This window comes from Rhinoraja longicauda, chromosome 15 (assembly GCF_053455715.1).
Source record: "Rhinoraja longicauda isolate Sanriku21f chromosome 15, sRhiLon1.1, whole genome shotgun sequence".
NCBI lineage: Eukaryota > Metazoa > Chordata > Chondrichthyes > Rajiformes > Arhynchobatidae > Rhinoraja > Rhinoraja longicauda.
The window spans coordinates 21,180,600-21,201,277 of record NC_135967.1 but is presented as its reverse complement, the minus strand read 5'-3'; positions in this window follow the sequence as shown (position 1 = coordinate 21,201,277).

The following is a 20,678-nucleotide window of genomic DNA, read 5'->3' as shown; positions in this document are numbered from 1 at the left end:
CAAGTCTATTCCTTTGAATACAGTTCAGCAGACTGTGGGTATAGTGGAAAAAGTATGCTAAACTTCTTGTTTTGTTCTTTGTGCTTAGTTTAATAGTTTAAACCATCCAAACGCATTGTTATGTTTCTTTTCATTAATCTTATTTTTGTATTTAATGAAGATTTTTATTTTATTTTAGTTTGATGTTTATTTTATTCGTATTTGTTTTTCAAGTTTCTGAATGGGCTTGTACTGTGCCACTCACATTATTGACTGTGTCAATGAAGTTCCTGTTACTGCTCTGTTGTAGGACCTTCTGAACCTGTAAGTCTGGCTTTCTCAGTCTGGAGACATAGGCTCAGGCAAATAGGGAATGTAGCAAGACAATTTGAGCCTTTATTTGCTCAAATCAGAATAGGAAAATAATTGGTTGCACTATTGCCTTCTCTTTCCCTTTCTTGAGAATGATAAAAGTGTGTAAGAAGAACAATGCTTCTAAAATGAGGATAGAAAAACAGAATATGTTTCGGCAAAGACAGACACAAAAGGCTGGTGTAACTCAGCAGACCAGGCAGCATCTCTGGAGAGAAGGAATAGGTAACGTTTCGGGTCGAGACCCTTCTTCAGACTGAATATTTCAACGTCAGACACCTGACTGAAAGAGAAACCATTAATATCTCAGATCAATGGCTGATCATTAGTATACCGATGAAATGTTATTTTCCTGGAACGTTGCATGTCCTAAGTTTGCTAGTCTTCGTGTCTTTCTTCACCATACATTACTCTAATTTTTAATTTTTATTTCTGATTTCCATCATGCTCAGAATTTTCCTTGTGTACTTCTGACACAGCAGCTGCCTTGACCAACTGTCAAATAAAAGCTTCATTTCAGAACATGTATCCTGCTTTTTCTATACAAGAGATCACTTACCTCAGGGGAAGATATGCTGGTTATTAAAGAAAGTGCTGTTGAAACCGATGCTCAAAGAAAAATATATTAGCACAGAAATCCATTTAACAGTGGGGATTGTTCTAGCCAGTGCAAACAATACCTGGAAGATGTACACAGCTGTGAGTGAATTCACTTCAGAAATTAATCAGCTAATCAGAGGTAGTTGATTGTTAGCATTGGATGCATCATTCAGTGCAACCGTTATAACACAGCACAGTGTCTAGAATTCGATGGCACAGCAAGGTTTTTTTAAAATTTCAGTTCAGATAAAAGGCATCATTTCAAATGTTCCTAGCCCCCAAAAGAGATTTTGTCTTAGCATGTTCTTTCTTGTTGAATGATTTTTAGCCTTCCAAATTTGTGTTCGTTTAAGTGAGAACTGCTCCTGGGGAAATATGGATGACTTTCCACTTCAAGGACAGTGTCAGCATCAAGCAAGCCAATATAGGCCCTTTACTGATAACATGCAGAGTGAATTTCCTTTGAGGTCTGACTCATCATGGTTTTTCAGCTCCAAATTCAAATGAAACATGCCTCCCAGATAAGTGTTGTGAACTTTCTGTGATATTCTGTCGGAAAGTTTATCTCCAGCTGTGGAGAGGCAACTGTGTTTATATTTTGGTTAATTTGGATAATTGTAGTGTACCAGCGCTTAACTTTGGCTACAGACTAGCATACTCTAGCTCAAACACATCTATTTTGCCACATACCCAATGCCAATAGGGCATTTATGGAAATATAATGTCATCTAAAGTCTATCCTTGAGTAGTTAGGGGAGTGATCTAGGTTGCTCTGGAAGGTTAGATCGCATGGTATCTGAGGCCAATAGCTAACTGGATAAAAAAAATTGGTTAAATAAAAGGAAGTGGAGGGTAGTGATGTTTTTCAGCCTAGAGACCTTTGAGGCCTCAGAGGTTGGCTCTGGGCCCATTGCTGTTCATGGTTTATATGAACGATTTTGATGAGCAAGACATGATTAGTAAGTTTGCAGATGACACAAAAGAGGGTGGTATCGTGGATCATGAAGACAGTTATCAAAAGTTACAGCAGACTCTAGATAAGCTGGGCAAGTAGGCTGAGGAATAGTTAATCGAGTGCAGGAGGAGGAGCAGTGGTCTTATAGAGGTGTATAAATCATGATAGACACAAAAAGCTGGAGTAACTCAGTGGGACAGGCAGCATCTCTGGAGAGAAGGAATGGGTGACTTTTCAGATCAAAACCCTTCCTCAGACTGTATTAATCATGAGGGGAATAGATATGAGCCAAATGCAGGCAAATGGGACTAGCATATGTGGGGCATCTTGGTCGTCATGGACAATTTGTTGGACAGCATGGATGTCTGTTCCCGTGCTGTATAACTGTGACTCCATGATCAAAAGCTCATAGAAACAGGTCCCACTGACCATTGAGCATCAAGCACTCCTTTACATTAACCTTACATTAATTCCATTTTATTCTTCCTACATTCCTATCAACCCTGCAGATTCTGCATAGTATGAGAAATTTACAATGGTCAATTGATCTACCAACCCGTCAAGGTCTTCTGACCAATTTTATTTCCTCAAAAGTCTTCACTGAAATGTTGAATCATGCAAAGAGATTAGAATTGGTTGTAAAATGATTTAATCATATGTGATTTTCATACGATACGATAGAACTTTATTTATCCCAGGAGGGAAATTGATCTGCCAACAGTCATAAAAACACAAAAACACAAAATACGTGAAACATAAATCATGGTGATGCAGTGTTATATTATCACACCCATAGTCCAACCTTGACTAATACTCCAAACTCCCAATTCAAGCCCACCCTGGGGGTTACAGAATTTAAAACAAGTTAGCTCGTAATTTAAAGTAAGTTTCAAAACAAAAACATATTATCAGCAGTTATGATCACCAAACTACCAGTTCGTTAGGAAGAAAATCATATTTTATCTCCATGTCCTTATGTGATAGAAAGATGCCAATTTTGCCCATCGAGTAGATGTCAGCAGATGGACCAATACCAATCTGCCTACTCATTCAATTGCATTCTTACTTTATATCATACTTCTCATGACTTATACTGTTTACTTTTACATCCTGAAATGATTTCTCCTGTTTACTTTAGAGATACAGCTTGGAAACAGGCCCTGCCGCACACCGAATCCACGTTGACCATTGATCACCCGCACATCCTACACACTAGGGGCAATTTACAGAAGCCAATTAAGCTACAAACCTGCATGTCTTTGGAATGTGGACAGAAACCGGAGCACCCGGAGAAATTCCATGTGGTCAGAGGGAGAATGTACAAACTCCACAAAGACTGCACCCACAGTCAGGATCAAACCCGGGTCTCTGGCACTGCAAGGCAGCAATTCTACCACTATGCCACTATGCTGCCCACTATGTTCTTCAACTACCTAAAACTCCAATTACCTAAAATGAGGTGCAAGAGGTTCTAAAATTGCAAAATGGATTAATCTCCAGCAGTCTTAATAAACTGGAAGAGAACCTAAAAAATATTGAGGGTCCTTTTGAAGGCATATTGCCTTACTCTAGCACCTTCTTTCATTATAGTGGATTCCTTCCAACTTTATTGCGGATTAAATAATGCCCTTTATTCAACTTAAGTGATTAAGTGATTTCAATTGCCTTCCCAACAACTAGGACTTTACCATGACCATCCCAGCAAGATTAGTTAATGAAACTGCTCTTAGGAAATTTGAGCGGGTAATTAGTAGTGTTGGCTCATGTCCTATTTGTATACCCAGCTCTGATGTCCTATGAGTAATCCAGCTCTGATACTTCTTCCCCATTTAAGTGCAGATAAACCTTCGACACATTGGTAACATTCTCTATATTTGCTGTCCCAGACTGTTTCGGTCTCTATATTTGCCCCTCCTTCAATCTACAGTCGGTTCTGTCAGTAAGCACGGACATAACTGACAACTTCAGAGTTTTTGAGTTCAATGCCATTCAGTGTGCACCAAATGTGTGACAGCTGATGAAATAGGAGGAGGAGGAGAGGATGTTTTTTTTTGTCATTTCACTTTCACTCAAAATCCAGCTTAGCAGGCAACTGAAAAATTTCATTAGACACAGGAATGGATGGATTTGAATGTTAGCCATCACCAGTAACCATGGTAACTCAATTAGGTTAACATTCACAAGGCTCTCCCTGTCAATTGTGAAGTATTTAGACTCCCCAAGCTAAAGAAATTAAGAGTTCAATTGTCCTCAACTACATCAGCCACCAATGACAAAAAACATTCCATCATGATTGTGAAGAATGGCAGCTCATACAACTCATCTTACTGACAGGTAGGTTTAGAGGGCTCTGCAAACATCACTCACACTATGTCCAAACCGCATGTATTGACTTGATGTGTATGTAGTCTCTTTAACTGCGTATAACTGCTTGAACTGCAAGTAGCTCACAATTGGAGTATATCAAATGTGATGAGAGAGGCTATGAAAATCTTAGCAACGCTTCAAATGTTTTACAAATCAGAAACCGTGATCAAAGCCGGCTCTTGCATTATTCTCCAGCTCTGTAATTGAAACAATAAGCTTTTATTGAATTCCTCCACAGATTCTAAGCTGTTTTGACGGAGTCTTGTAGCGGGGCTCGAAATAGAATGTCTGTCAAGGGAAGAAATTACCAGGCAGACATACCAGTGGAAGATGTTCAAAGAAAGATAAACACAAAGTGCTGGAGTAACTCAGCTGGTCAGACAGCTGGAGAAAAGTAGCAGGTGATGTTTCGGGTCGAGACCCTTGTTACTGTATATTCAAAGATATGTTCTGACCTTCTGTGATGTAAAAGGGCATTAACCCTGCATCCTCTTTGGTGGCCCTGGTCCATAGCCACTAATAAGGATAGAAGCATTCAGAAGGGTGTTGAGAATCTCACATCCATATATCAGAACCACATGGGAGTTAGGCGTTGATGGTGGAAGGATCGTACCATAGATTAGTGAAGACAAATGTAGGTCCCTTACAGTCAGAAACAGATGAATTTATAATGGGAAACAAAGAAATGGCAGAACAGTTCAACTAGTATTTTTGTTCTGTCTTCACTAAGGAAGACACAAACAATCTCCCGGAAATTCTAGGGGACCCAGGATCTAGTGGGAGGGAGCAACTGAAGGGAATCCACATTAGTCAGGAAATGGTGTTAGGTAAACTGTTCGGACTGAAGGCAGATAAATCCCAGGGCCCGATGTTCCGCATCCCAGAGTACTCAAGGAGGTGGCCCTAGAAATCGTGGATGCATTGGTGATCATTTTCCAATGTTCTCTCGACTCTGGATCAGTTCCTGTGGACTGGAGGGTAGCCAATGTAACCCCACTTTTTAAGAAAGGAGGGAGAGAGAAAACAGGAAATTAAAGACCAGTTAGTCTTACATCGGTAGTGGAGAAGATGCTTGAGTCGATTATTAAAGATGTAATAGCAGCGCATTTGGAAAGCAGTGACAGGATCAGTCAAGGTCAGCATGGATTTATGAAGGGGAAATCACGCTTGACTGATCTTCTGGAATTTTTTGAGGACGTAACAAGTACAATAGATAAGGAAGAGCCAGTGGATGTGGTGTATCTGGACTTTCAAAAAGCCTTTGACAAGGTCCCACACAAGATCAGTGTGAAAAATTAGAGCACATGGCATTGGGGGTAAGGTATTGACATGGGTAGAGAATTGGTTGACAGACAGGAAGTAAAGAGTAGGAATCAATGGGTCCTTTTCAGAATGGCAAGCAGTGACTAGTGGGTGCCGCAAGGCTCAGTGCTGGAACCCCAGTTATTTACAATATATATTCACGATTTTGATGAGGGAATTAAATGTAACATCTCCAGGTTTTGCGGATGACACAAAGCTGGGTGGCAGAGTTTGCTGCAAGGAGGATGCTTTGAGGTTGCAGGGTAACTTGGATAGGTTGGGTGAGTGGGCAGATGCATGACAGATGCAGTCCAATGTCGATAAATGTGAAGTTATCCACTTTGGTGGCGAGAACAGGAAGGCAGATTATTATCTGAATGGTGTCAAATTAAGAAAAGGGAAGGTTCAACGAGACCTGGGTGTCCTTGTACATCGGTCACTTAAAGTAAACATGCAGGTACAGCAGACAGTGAAGAAAGCTAATGGCATGTTGGCCTTTATTGCAAGAGGATTTGAGTTTCGGAGCAAGGAGGTCCTATTTCAGTTGTACAGGGCCCTGGTGACCCGGAATATTGTGTGCAGTTTTGGTCTCTGAATTTGAGGAAGGACATTCTTGCTCTTGAGGAAGTGCAGTGTAGGTTCACCAGGTTAATTCCAGGGATGGCGGGACTGACATATGATGAAAGAATGGGTCAACTGGGCTTTTATTCATTGGAATTTAGAAGGATGAGAGGGGGTCTTATTGAAACATATACAATTCTTAAGGGATTGGACAGGCTAGATGCAGGAAAATTGTTTCCCATGTTGGGGGAGTCCAGAATCAGGGGGTCACAGTTTAAGAATAAGGGGTAGGCCATTTAGGACTGAGATGAGAAATAACTTTTTCACCCAGAGAGTTGTGAATCTGTGGAATTATCTGCCACAGAAGGCAGTGGAGGCCAATTCATTGGATGATTTCAAGAGAGAGTTAGATTTAGCTCTTAGGGATGATCAGCCATGATCATATTGAATGCTCGAAGAGTTGAATGGCTTACTCCTGCAACTATTTTCTATGTTTCAAAAGCCTCAAAAGTAAGATGTTTCTTCATTCATTTTTTCATAATTCTATGACCTTTCATTAAATTAATACTGACTGCTCACACGTATTATTCAAATGAAAAATCAACAGCTTTTGATTATTTTGCTTTCAAAAGCTCCCTAGTTATTAAGGAAGAGCCATCTTGCATGGCATGGCAAGTCAACTCTTCGTCGTGCATGAAAATGTGTGCACTTCAATTTTACCTCAGAACGCTACATTGTATGACTTGAAAGTTTTCCAAATCTCTTGATATCCAATGGAAAATTGTCTTTTGAGCATTTTTTTCATGTATAATATCCCCACACAGTACATCAGTCTTCCATGGAAGGAGAGGGGCAGAATGGGAGGGAGGAAGGTGAGGGGAGGAGGGTGGGAAGAAGCAAGGGGAGGGGTGGAAGGGGGAGCAGGAGTGGGAATTGAGGCACCTGAATGAAGATGAGGACCACACTATTTGAACCCCTATCCAATCTTACAGTATAGGATAGCAGTTCCTTGTTTCGACAAATCATTATTACTCATTGGTAATGATAACAACAAAGAAGATTCACTGTACCATCATGTTGTGCAGATATCTATGCAGCTCAACCCCTAATGGGTATGAGGCTTGGAATTAAAGTTCCATATTGAGATGCGTGCCTTGCAGTTAAAGGAAAGTAATATCCTGGATTCCACCGCAAAGTTGAGAACAGATTAGGAGGCCACTCATCCTAACAAACGTAATCTAAAAAAAAACATGGAAATCTAGGCTTCTCCTATCACTGCACCCATCTATCACTGCCAAGATATTTACTTTAACTTCTCTATCTGAAGGCCATTTTACATCTTTGCAGGATAAAATACAATGGAGGGGTCTGATTGTACAAACCAATGAAAGGATTCAAGGTGCAATCAGTGCCACTGATTCAAGACAGTAGCCTAGTCAGAGACTTAAACCTTGCTATTTTTCTTTGATTGTTGCTTTTAATATACAGGTATTCACACTTTAAGTGGTGACAAACTAACTGGGAGATAAGTTGAAAGCATTCTGAGACTGGTAGCACCTCAGTTTCTCATCAGCATCGGATATAAATTGCAGTTAAAATCCTTTTAGTCATGGAGTGGCCCGTAATTTATCACACGGGACCAATGTGAAATGGGGCTACTAATTAGCTACACAAAAACAGCCTGATTACTGGAAGAGAAAGGTAGTATTTGCCAAAAAGCACTGATTCTCGAAAAAAAAACCTAACACTTGCCATAAATATTCTAATTAAATAGAGGATTCCATTTCAATGTTACCTTTAGCTCATCTGCCTTTTTTTATCCACCATCCTTGTGTGCTTCTGTCTCAGTATAAAATGCACTGGAAGAAGTAACAAGATATGGCTCAAATAATCAGGACACATGTACAGTTTACAGAATATACAAAGGTGAAAAAAGAGCAGACTGGTGAAAATTGTATCTTAATTAATTTTAACAATATATTGGAAAGCGTTATAGCTCTGGCTGAAATAAGTCTAATGTTTCTTCCTGTGAGGGATTTTTAAGATTTGCCCATTAATGCAATCTATTTTATGGTTTACAGCTGTGTAGTCATTTTTTGAATTGTTGCCACTTGTTATTTCAATGCAATTACTCGCCTTCAAAACAACCTTTTGCAGTATTTTCATTGTCCGTTACTATTTCAGAACTACTACTTTATTTGTTAAAAGAGGTAAAGGCCCATTATCTATCAAAGAATTCAACAGAACAATTTCACATTAATTCTCCCAAAAACTGATCAGACCCATTAGGAACCAATTATCTTAAAAATAGACCAGCTGAGTGCTGAGGTTTAAATGAATTTGCAATCTCTTGTCAATCACAAATGTTAGGAGAAATATTTCCCCAATGTAAATGGCTCCAATTAAGAATGCATCATCACATTTCCCATAGCATTCCAGAATAGATTATTAAAATCACATTAAATAAGGGAAGTTCACATGACAGATCTTTAGGGTATCTTAGTGTCTATCCTCTAATTGAAAGCACAATGAATTTACAATGAGAAACTCTCTGAAGAATTCCTTCGCATTGCTCCTGAGGGAACATGTGGTTTTCAACTGCTTATTCGTCCTCATAGTGTTCCTAATGGGTCTAGTAAACGGTTTCACTTCTTGTCCTAACTCACACTGCTCCAACATCCCAAGCACTCCTGAACTAATGTAATGGTCTCAGAAGTAGATATTTTAGATATCCAGAGAGCATGCTTACATCTTATATAATAGGGATCTTATTTTCATGAATAGAATTTTGACATGAGCGTGTGGGACTCGAAGGTGCAAATATCATTATTCTCTCAGTTGAAGAATTGCTCATTTCAAGGTGATTTGTGTCACAGCTTCAAATTTTTGCCAAGATTTATCAAATATTTTTAGACTATTCACTTTTATAATTTTTAGCCATTGAAATCCTTTTTAGTGTCTGATCTGTTTTTACATAATGACACTTGCTTCTGAGAGACTTGTTTGAAATTCTTTTCTCTTTTAAATTAAGAAGTTCATCCTGTCACAAAAACCTATCTATCTGAAAACAGGTATTACATGTCATTGGATGTAGGAATATCAGTTTTAATTCTATTTATTGTGAGATGAGCTGAAAGAAATGATAGGAAAATTTAATATAAAGCATCCTCTGCGGTCTTATGTAACGTGTTTACATAATACAATCGGGAGAACCTCTCATTTGCCAGTTCTTCTGAAAATTCATTACTAATATCAGTGCACACTTCAAAGAACACTTGCTGTCCTGTAGAGAGGAGCTGATGATCCACACTGTACTGAATGACCTTGCTAGAATCAGCCCTACAGTAATAATTCAAAATATGTTTAGAATCCATTTCAGATGCATTGTTGGAATAAAGAATGGGAGGAAAATGCGGTGATTGTATTATATATTTTGCTATTTTGCAGTCTCCCCTCCCCTCAGCATGCTTATTTCAAACAGGTGGAGCCCATAATAGGCATTTGATCCATGGGTGGTAGCATTATATCTCCAATGAATGTACATGGTCAAAGTCTTCCCTTGAATGGAGTGATTGTGGGGAGCAAGAGGATGCCATCTTAAATGTTACACCTAAAAATTATGTTGTGGATGAAGATTTTAGTGACAGGGAGAGCATAGTGGGGGAGGAAGTAGAAATTATACTAGAGGTAGAAAAGAACAGCTTTTGCAATGGATTGTGCATGGTGCTCCGATGTGCTGGAGCTCATAAACAACATACAGTATGGTGCCTGTACACTGGTGAGTTCAGCCCAAGCAAGCAGCTGTGCTGGAGAATGGAATCAGAAGTAGAGAGACTGGCAGGAGCCAAACAAGTTGGCTCAGCATTGCCAAAATTTAACTAGTCTTGATTGTAATGGGTAAAATTATTAGAACAACCATTATTGATGATCCTAAATAATTCAATTTCTGGAAAACAAAAGTCAATGGAAAATTCAGTGTTTCTGCTAAAGTTATTCTGCTGTTGCGAGCTGAGTGCTTTTTATAACCACTAAAGAATTAAAGGGATTAGAAATAGAATAATTACTTCATAGGCAAGTTGTATTTCTGAGTAGAAACTCACCTGTAAAGTTTATAAAACTCCTCTTAAAGAGATCCGTTATCACTTTACACCATGTACTGTAATGTTATGTGTAAGTAAAAGCATTCAAAAATAACTCTTTCATTAAACTGCCATGGCTGATTGTTTAATCAGCTTAGGTTCACAAATCTCAGAGTTTGGCAAAGCATCCAAGTCAAAATCCGGCACAGAACCAACTCAATTATTGGCAAATTTGTATTTACTGATGATACTTAAGAGCATTTGCTGGTTGATTTAAAGCTGTGGGTAGCTGGCAATTCATATATTCCAAGCATTTGATTCAGCTGAAGAACAAACTCGACTGAAAAGAGAAGCTCAGCGACTCTAACTGCTGCCCCACAGCTCCAGAAACCAGGGTTCAAATCTGATCTCTGGTATTGACTGTGTGGAGTTTGCACATTTTCGAAGTGAGTGTGCGAGTTTCCTCTGAGTGCTCTAGTTTCATCCCATTCAGTTTTAGCTTTAGAGATGCAGCATGGAAACAAGCCCTTCCACTAATCAACAATCATCGATACACCAGTTCTATCCTACAGACTAGGGACAATTTACAGAAGGCAATTAACCTACAAACCTGCACGTCTTTGGACTGTGCGATGGAAACCGAGCAGCTGGAGAAAGCCCACGCTGTCACAGGGAGAACATGGAAGCTATGTACAGACAGCATTGAACCCGGGTGCTATCTGGATCGCGTATCTGAAAATATACGGGTTAGTCAGTCAATTGACCACTGTAAATATTGTCCATTGTGTTTAAGGAGTGGAATTTGGGGGAAATTATTGGGAAAGTGGGATGAATAGGTTACCATGAGAATTACCATGGAATGGAATTGCTCAATGAGCTGGTATGGACTTGACGGTCAACATGGCTTCTTTCTATTCTTAAAGAAGAGGGTAGGTGCAATATGGAAAATATGCAGCAATGTGTTTATCCATAGCAAACTGATACAATATTCCAGAGTGACTCTTCTTCCAATAGGTGTTTGACATTTCAAATATGGCCATAAAATGATGTAACAAATGTTGCCAAGTGATTATTCCTCTTTGGTGGCCATTTTTATGGATGGTTTGATAACCAGACAGCTAGATATGTAAATTCATTGAATTTGTGCTCATACAATCTCATCCCAATAGATTCTCAACTGGGGAAGCAAAACCAGACATAGACTGTTATAAAGTTAGCTCGCAAACCGATTCATTTATATCGTCAGACATTTTGCTGTCTATTCTTCATGAAGACACAATGTACCAGGATACCCATGGCATTCAAATACTCAGCTGATTGGCAGCTGAGGAAATCTCACCTCCAAACTCCTGGAGCTAGGAGTCAGCACATTACAATCCCTCTGCCAATGGATCCTAAACTATCTGACCCATGACCACAATGAAAAGGTGGAAAATGTGTGTTGGTTCTTAGGGTTGGGAGGAAGGAGGGGAAGATGTAGGATGAGCTATCGAACAAAATATCTCAGAATTAGTCCACCACACCCATGTTGACCATTAGGCGCCAATTCAGATCAAACCTACACCAATACCCTTATATTCTCCCCACATTCTCCTTAAAACCAAACTCCCACTCCAAGATTCTACCACTCATCTCAGGGCATATTGGGGGCACGTTACCTTGGCCAAACAATCTGCTTGGCACAGAGAGAATGTGTTCTGGAGGTCAGGATTGGACCTGGATAACTGAGTTTTGAGGTAACGGTTCCACTAGCTGTGCCATTGTGTCGCTCAAAATGTTTTTGTGAGTATTTAGAGTTTTCAATGAACATGAGATAAATGTACAACACAGCATGATTCATAATAATATTAATAAAATAGTGTTAAAAATGAGTTGTGACTGATAATACTGGTAGAGGTGGAGGTGACAATTGCTTCTCACTCCCAGATCAGTATTTGCAGTCTATCCAATAATGTCAACAGCTGTAGACAATATTTTTTAGCGAAGCAATTCCAATTTTTGAGTTTAACAAGAGAAATTAAGTTTTAAGTAAGGAAAAACAGCAAAGAGCATCAAAAGATTACAAAGTAAAAATTGAGCAGTCTCCAAAACAAATGTGTGGTGGTTGTTGATTAGCCTTGTGGGAGGCATGAGGAAACTGAAGACCGAAATTTAATCACATTCAGAGGATTGGAATGGATTCTAATGCATGTGTAAGCTTGATATGTTCCAAGAACATATGCTCGATATGTTCCAAGATATTCTTGAGATTTGTGCTTCAGGGTGCTCTGGTTTCCTCCCACGTTCTGAATTCCAGGTTTGTAGGTTAATTGACTTCTGTAAATTGCTCTGAGTGTGTAGGATGTGAAATTGGAATAACATCGAACTAGTGCAAGGGTGAACATTGGTCAGTGCAGACTCAGTGGGCTGAAGGGCCTGTTCCCATGTTGAATCTCTAAATGAACTAAGCTAAATATATCAGAGAACATTGTAGAAATTCCAGGAGCCCTAGCTGTGATATATGAAACATCATTAGGCATGGGTGAGGTGCCAGAAAACTGTTGTGCTTCCCTTTAAGAAAGCCTGCAAGAAAGACCAAGGGAATTATAGACCAGTGAGTCTAATATCTGTGCGGGGCAAATTACTGGAGAGGATTCTGAGGGATGGGATATATAGCAGATGGATAGACAGGCGATGATTAGGGATAGCATGGTTTTGCACATGTGAGATTGTGTCTTTCTATTTTTTTAAAGAAGTAGCCAAAGAGGTTGATGAGGTTAAATGTAGATGCTGTCTATATGGACATCAGCAAGGTATTTGATCAGGTTGCGCTTGGTAGGCTGCTCCGGAACGTTAGATCACATAGGATCCAGATAGAACTTGTCGATTGGATAGAGATTGGCCTTCATGCAAGGGAGAGGGTGATGGTGGAAGGTTGTTTTCCAGACTGGAGGCCTGTAACTCGTGTCCTCCACAGGATCGGTGCTGAGCCTGTTGCCATTTGTGGTTTATATCAATAGTTTGGATGAGAATGTAAAGGACAGTGTTAATAATTTTACCAAAGACATTAAAGTTAATGATATCCTAGATAGTGAAGGTGGTTATCAGAATTACAGGAGGATTTCTGCAGAAGGACTTGGACAGGTTGGAAGTTGGAGCAAAGGAGTGACAAATGGAATATAGCGTGGCAAAGTGTACGGTCACGCACTTTGATAGGAATAAAGGCGTAGACTAATTTCTAAATGTAAGATGTTTCAGAAATCAGAGGTGAATATGGACGGTGCACGTTTCCCAAAAGGTTAATATGCTGGTTGAATTGGTAGTCAGGAAGGCAAATGCAATGTTAGCATTCATCTCAAGAGGACTATAAAATAAAAGCAATGATGGAGGTCAAGTCATTGGGTATTTTTAAAGAAGAGATTGGTAGGTTCTTGATTAGTAAGGGTATCAAAAGTTATGGGGCGATGGCAGGAGAATGGGGTTTCCCTTCAGTCTCCAATGCTTCAGAGTAAACAATCCATGTTTATCCAACCTCTCCTCATAGCTAATAATCTAGGCAGATTGTTGGTGAACCTCTTCTGCACCCTCTCCAAAGCGTCCACATCCTTCCTGTAATGGAGCAACCAAAGCCTTGACCACATTTTTTTCACTCTGTCTATGATGACATTTTTGGGATTATCACGCCAGAGTTTTTGTGTGAGGTGCAACCATCTCTCGGCCTCTTCAACCTGACGTCAAGGTTGCCATTGTTTATTCTGGAATCTATTCCCTGCTGCAAGGCAGACTCTTTACAGTTCATTCTGAGATACAAGGTACCTGTGGCAATTTTCAACAGCCTCCAGTCATCTGCTCCACTTTGAGAGCCATGTGAAGGTAGGTAGTATTGTAGATAGTGAAGATGGTCATTTAAAATTACATCAGGATCTGAGTTAAGTCGAACCAAACCAGGACCTTCACAGTGAATGGTAGGGCAATGGGAGTGTTGTCGAGCTGAGGAATCCATGAGTATGAGGACATTGTTCCCCGAAAGTGGCATCACAGGTAGACAGAGTGGTAAAGAAAGCTTTTGGTACATTGGCCTTCATCAGTCTGGATACTGAGTACAGAAATATGGATATTATGTTGCAGTTATACAAGACATTTGTGAGACACATTTGGAGTATTGTGTTCAATTTTGGACACCCTGCTCTAGGAAGAATGTCATTAATCTGGAAAGAGCACTGTGCAGATTTACAAGGATGTTGTCAGGACTCGAGGGCCTGACCTATAAGGAGTGATTGGGCAAGCTAGGTCTTTATTCCTTGGAATGTAGGAGGCTAAGGGGTGATCTTATAGAGGTATATAAAATCATGAAGGGTATATTTGGGATGAACGCACAGTCTTTTGCCCAGGATAGGGAATTCAAGAACCAGAGGGCATAGGTTTAAGATGAGAGGGGGAAGATTTCATTGGAACCTGAGGGGCAACTTTTTCACTTGGAGTGTGGTGGGTTTATGGAATGAGTTGCCAGAGAAGGCATTTGAGGTATACAGCATTTAAAAGACAGTTGTACAAGTACTTGGATTAGAAAGGTTTAAAGGGATGTGGGCCTAATGTGCGAAAATGGGACTAGCTTAGATGGGGATTTTAATCTGCATGCACGAGTTGGGCTGAAGGGCCTGTTTCCATGCTGTACAACTCTATGATTCTAAAGTTACAGAGACATCTAAGAGTTAAAGATGTGCAAAGTTGTTAGCATTCGGAGATCATAACAGTCCAGGTATTTTGTATTATTTATATTGTGTAATCCTCGGTAATTTCTTGTGATATCTTATGTTATGTTATTTGTGGAACTTTTATTTATGTTATTTTATTTATAGCATTTGCTCAGCCTTAATAATCTCTTAATGGTGCTCGAGTTTGCGCTGCCCTGTCGGCCTTGACTAGTATTACTTCACCCAGATCAATTCTGGCCAACCCAGAGAAAAGATAACTGAGACAGCTACTTACACCTCCTTCAATCAATTTTATTCTTCTCTGAACCCGTGCCATATATTGTGCAATTCGTAGAAGTTCCTTCATGAAGATTGCAATGGAGTGTACGTGATTTTGGGTATAGTTAGATAGTGAATAAAATGTTCCATTCAGGGATGACATTTATCTCATCCAAAGGTATTGAAATATTACCACAGTGTAGGATTATTGCTAACAATAAAGTTAATCTTTTCCTTACATTTAAAAAAGCTTGCCCTCATGCCAGATGCTGGTCAGGATTTAAGTGTACTGAAAAGCCCTTTGAGATTTCAACATTGATTTTTACAGTGGATTTGATGGTTCTTGTGTACTCCACATGATAATATTGTCTCAAGGGTAACTTGTCTCCTGTTTGTCCTGCTGATTATCAGCCTTGCAAGAATCTCACTCTTTTATATGACTTTTGGCTTCCATCAGAATGTCACACAGCACAAGGTCAAACCTAACATTCAAGGTATCGGCTTGTGTATTTTGCTTTCTTGCATTCGGTGAGCCTTGCTTGGTGATTTAAGTGGGATGTTTGCCTTATATGATTGAAGGGTAGTGGTCTGGAGGGAGGGGATGGCTGCAGGAATGGTGGAGTTCCTGTTATAAATTAATAGCATGTTCTAGCACACAAAACTAATTTTAAAACTGCAGTGAAAAAGAAATAAGTAATCAATGTTATGCTCCAAAATCAAAAAGAGAACATTAATGGACTGATAAGTAATATTACATGCATTATTCCAAAAATACTTATTAACTGAACAACCATGTGAACTGCAATGTAATTCTGTAAGAATTAATGAAATTTGTGGAAATAACTTCAGATGCTGGAAATATGAAATAAAAGCAAAACTAAATGCTGGAAATACTCAATGAGTTAGACAGCATCTGTAGAAAAGAATAACATTTTGGTTTGAAAAGTTAAATAAAATATCAGCTTCAAAAGCTGAATCATGAGAAAAAAAATCCATGTCCAATGCATTTGGTTGTTTTTCAATGCGTACATGTAGACTATGAAAGTAGCTTTCTAGATGGAGCTTACCCATTTCTCAAATTATTTGATAATAATATTTAAAAAGTAGGATCTAAAGAAAGCCAAACAGCTTTTTGGAGATTTTGGTTAATCTTCTACTAACCTACAAATGTTCAATATTCTTTGATGTCTATCCATTATGAATAGAAAAATAGGTGAAATTACTATCCTTCTCAAGCCAAGTCCATAAAAGATACATGCATCTTCAGGATCTTAGAACATAACTTCCAAATCATGGATGTGATGAATTAAATATTTTCAGCCATTAACTTAACATTTCTGTGCTTAGATATCATTGTTTATGCACCTCACATAGTTTTCAAGTTTTCTAGATATGAAAATGAAGGGTTGAATTTAATTTCTTGACTGTCGTGACCAAAATTATATTTATTTTGATGCTGGTATTTCTTTGAGAAAGATCTGAAAAAGTCAACAGAATTGTTTGCACCATGCTATTTGTTGATCCTGTGGTTAGTTCTGTCAAGCTTGGCTTTACAAATGAGTTGTTGTTTTGCCAGACAAATACTGATGTTAAGGCTGAGAATTTTGATAGGTTCAGAAAAGAGGTTAACTATGGCCTTTCATGTTAACGGCTCTGAGTATGTGCTTTGAGTCTTGTAGCATCAGTTCAGGATTGTACTTGCTCTTGACAATGTTGCGAATACAAAATAACTGTTACATTTCATTCTGGTATTTTATTTCATTCTTCACGTATTTAAATTATAATGTTTTATTCTTAATTGTTTACTGTATATCATGTTGTTACTTGCGAGCAAAGCACCAAGGTGAATTCCTTGTATTCAATTCAACTTGTCCACCACATCAACAATACTTTTTTAACCTTTGAGTGTATTTCATTAAATGTATTGTGTGTAAGGTACAGGAGGTGTCTCTTGAATTATGATATTTTGTAATTGAGCCATCATGTGATAACACCCGTCAGTCTTTCATTTGGTTAAATCTCCGATTTATCTCCAGTCTAATTTTATGTTTTGAGAGCAATTTGTGCTGATATTGATATTGTAAATATCAAGTAATATAATTTGTAAGCTATTTGTTTCTGAATTGCTATGCAAAAAATCCCATTGTACATTTTTTCTCATAATTCAATTTATTAAAAATCAAAGGGGGCAGATTCTGCAATGTGCTGCTGCATTTGCCGAGTTAGAATGTGGGCAGAATACCAGAGTCCGTAAATGATCGCTAAACCAAGGACCTTCCAATAACATGCTTGTCAATCCATAGAGCCCTTGCCTCACTGTTGGGATCTGAATATCCTGGCCAGTGCTTCATGTGACAGCCTTGTCTACTTGTGCACCAGGCTGTGTTGATATTCCTTGGGTGCACTCTACTGTTGAGTGATGGGAAAGCTCAGAATGAGTGAGACTGCAGGCTTGAAAATCAATGTCCATAGATGGAAAATAATGGTGTTAGGTAGTGAGGGTGGTCTGTAGGGAACTTGAGAGTGGTAGGAGTTGAATGAAGAAGGTGGTATTGTGTAGGAGGCAGAGAGTACTAAAAATCTCTACTACAAGCCCTGGTATAAATGTCATATCTTCTGAGATCGTGTTACCAATTTTGGGTAAATAAGCATAAACCACCCCATTCGTTGATTTTCAACTCATGTGGAACCTTCAACATAAATCTGTGCAATAGATGTTTACTCAGGTAAATATTTTCATGGCCAAATTATCTTTAAAATTATATTATTTCTCAATGGACTAATTTATCTAATTGCTATAACACAAACATTTTTAATCATTTCTGAACTGCATTATTTGATTGTTATAAACAAAAATAGGCATATAGTAATATTCGCTTAAGATGTACTGCAAAAACATCACGGCGTCGGGAAGATGAACGAGAATGGACAACGATTGCTAGAACTACGCACACAAAACGAACTCTGCATCACAAAGACCTTCTTCCAGTGTAGGCATCGCCACAAGGTATCATGGCGTCACCCCTGCTCTGGTAACTGGCACCAACTTGATGTTCTCATCACAAGAAGACAAGATCTGCCTTGTGTCGTCCACACTTGTGCTTATCACAGCGCAGATTGCGACACAGATCACTCACTTATTAAGACCAAGGTGAAGCTGCTCCCAAGCAAGCTACATACATCAAAGAAGAAAGGCCAACCCCCGCATCAACAGCTCCAACAATATGGATGAACATCACCATTTCTCAAAACTACTAACTTAAACACTCCCAACCCTGGACCCTCAAGGGTTGGACCCTCAAACGAGGCATGGTAATCTTTGAAAACATTCATTTATAATGCAACTTCACTTGCCTACGGAAAAGTAAAGCGCAAGAATACAGACTGGTTTGAGGCTTAGTCCAATGAAATGTCGCCAATCATCGAAGCTAAGCGCTCTGCGCACATTACACATGATGCACGACCAAACCTCAACACGCAAGCAGACCTAAGGCTTGCAAAAGCATCCACGCAGAGAGCAGCAAGGCACTATGCGAACAGATACTAGAATGAATTGTGCGAAGAAATCCAAGCTGTAAGCAACTGTGGAAACCTTCGGGCCATGTACAATGGCATAAACTGAGCAATAGGCCCATCCGTTTTCAAGATTGTTCCTTTGAAGTCTGCAGACGGCACCACCATCACTGACAAAATGAAGCAACTGGATTGCTGGGTCGAACACTACTCTCAGCTATACTCATGAGAGGAAGATATCTCCACTGCAGCTCTTGATGATCTCCCTCAGATGCCAGTGATGAGTGAGCTCGATGATGAACCATCGTTGCATGAACTGGATAAAGCCATCAATCGTCTCGCAGCGAGGAAGGCTCCTGGGCAAGACGGCATATCTGCTGAACTCCGCCAGCACAGAAACCATCAACTCTTGCCATACCTACACTGCCTTCTCCTGCTCTGCTGGAGTGAGGGTGGGATCCCTCAAGACATGCATAACGCCAACATCATCACATTATACAAGAACAAGGGAGATCGCAGTAACTACATGGACATTTCACTCTTAAGCACTACAGGAAAGGCCTTTGCCAGTGTGATCCTACAAAGACTCCACAGACTCGCTGACAGAATATACCCTGAGGCGCAATGCGGTTTTCATGGAGGTAGATCTACGGTGGACATGATCTTCTCCCTGCGTCAAATTCAAGAGAAATGCAGAGAGCAGCAAACCCCATTATACATCGCATTCGTGGATCTCACAAAAACATTTGATTCTGTCAGCAGACATGGCTTTTACCAGGTGCTGGAGAAGTTTGGGTGTCCACCACACCTTCTAAACTTCATCCAGTCCTTTCACGAAAACATGCATGGTACAGTGCAGTTTGATGGCGCTACGTCGGAAAGCTTCCCCATGAGAAGCGGAGTGAAGCAAGGATGTGTCCTAGCCCCAACTCTGCTCAGTATTTTCCTATTTGCCCTTCTGTCTGCCTTCTTGTACAAAAATAATATATTGTGTTATGAAAGAAGTAAGTGCACATTGTTCTGAAACACATCTGCCCTGGGACACTGATAACTAACCATCTGCCCAGGGCTTCTACCAAAACCCAACCTCCCCTCACTGACTCATGACTTGTCTCTTTTGTCACTGAGCTCCAGTTCTGGACCGTTTAACCCTATGGTGTCTTGAGCTTTGAGAAATCCTGCATTTTCATGGCCTACATGTTTAAAGTAGGTATTGGTTACTGGTGACCTTTCCAACCCCCTTTCCTTAAATATTGAGGAACATTCAGTAATGAGAATGCCATTTATTTTCAAAGACAGATGATTAATCCTCTCATTTTAGAGAAAGTCATTGGCATTTGAGAGGTACACTACTAATCAGCTCATTATTACCAAGGTCTTCTGCCATGCAAGTGTGGATTGTTTCTGTTGCTGAAGAGTTTTGTATGGAATTGAACATTGTTTAAGAAGGGGCTGTTCCTGAGTCTGGTGGTATGTGCTTTCAAGCTTTTGTACGTTCTGCCCAATGGTAGTTGAGAGAAGAGGGAATGATTGGGTTGGAAAAGGCCTTTGACTATATTGATTGCCCATGATGTTCACTGGACTCGGTTTTACTTGGGCTATTTAAAGCTACACAGTACAGTTTAGTTTATGTCACATATACCGAGCGAGGTACAGTGAAAAGCACTTTGTTACGTGCCATCCAGTCAACAGAAAGACAATCCGTGATTACAATTGAACCATTTACAGTAATATAGCCTACCTTTGTCCAGCCCAATCCTCTGATATCAGTCTGTAGGGTCTCGACCCGAAAAGTCACCCATTCCTTCTCTCTTTAGATGCTGCCTGACCCGCTGAGTTACTCCAGCTTTTTGTGTCTATCTTCGGTTTAAACCAGCATCTACAGTTCCTTCTTACACATGATAAGGGAATAATGTTTAGTGCAAGGTAAAGTCAGCAAAATCCAATCAAGGATAGTCCGAGGGTCACCAATGAGGTAGATACTCTAGTTAAATGCTG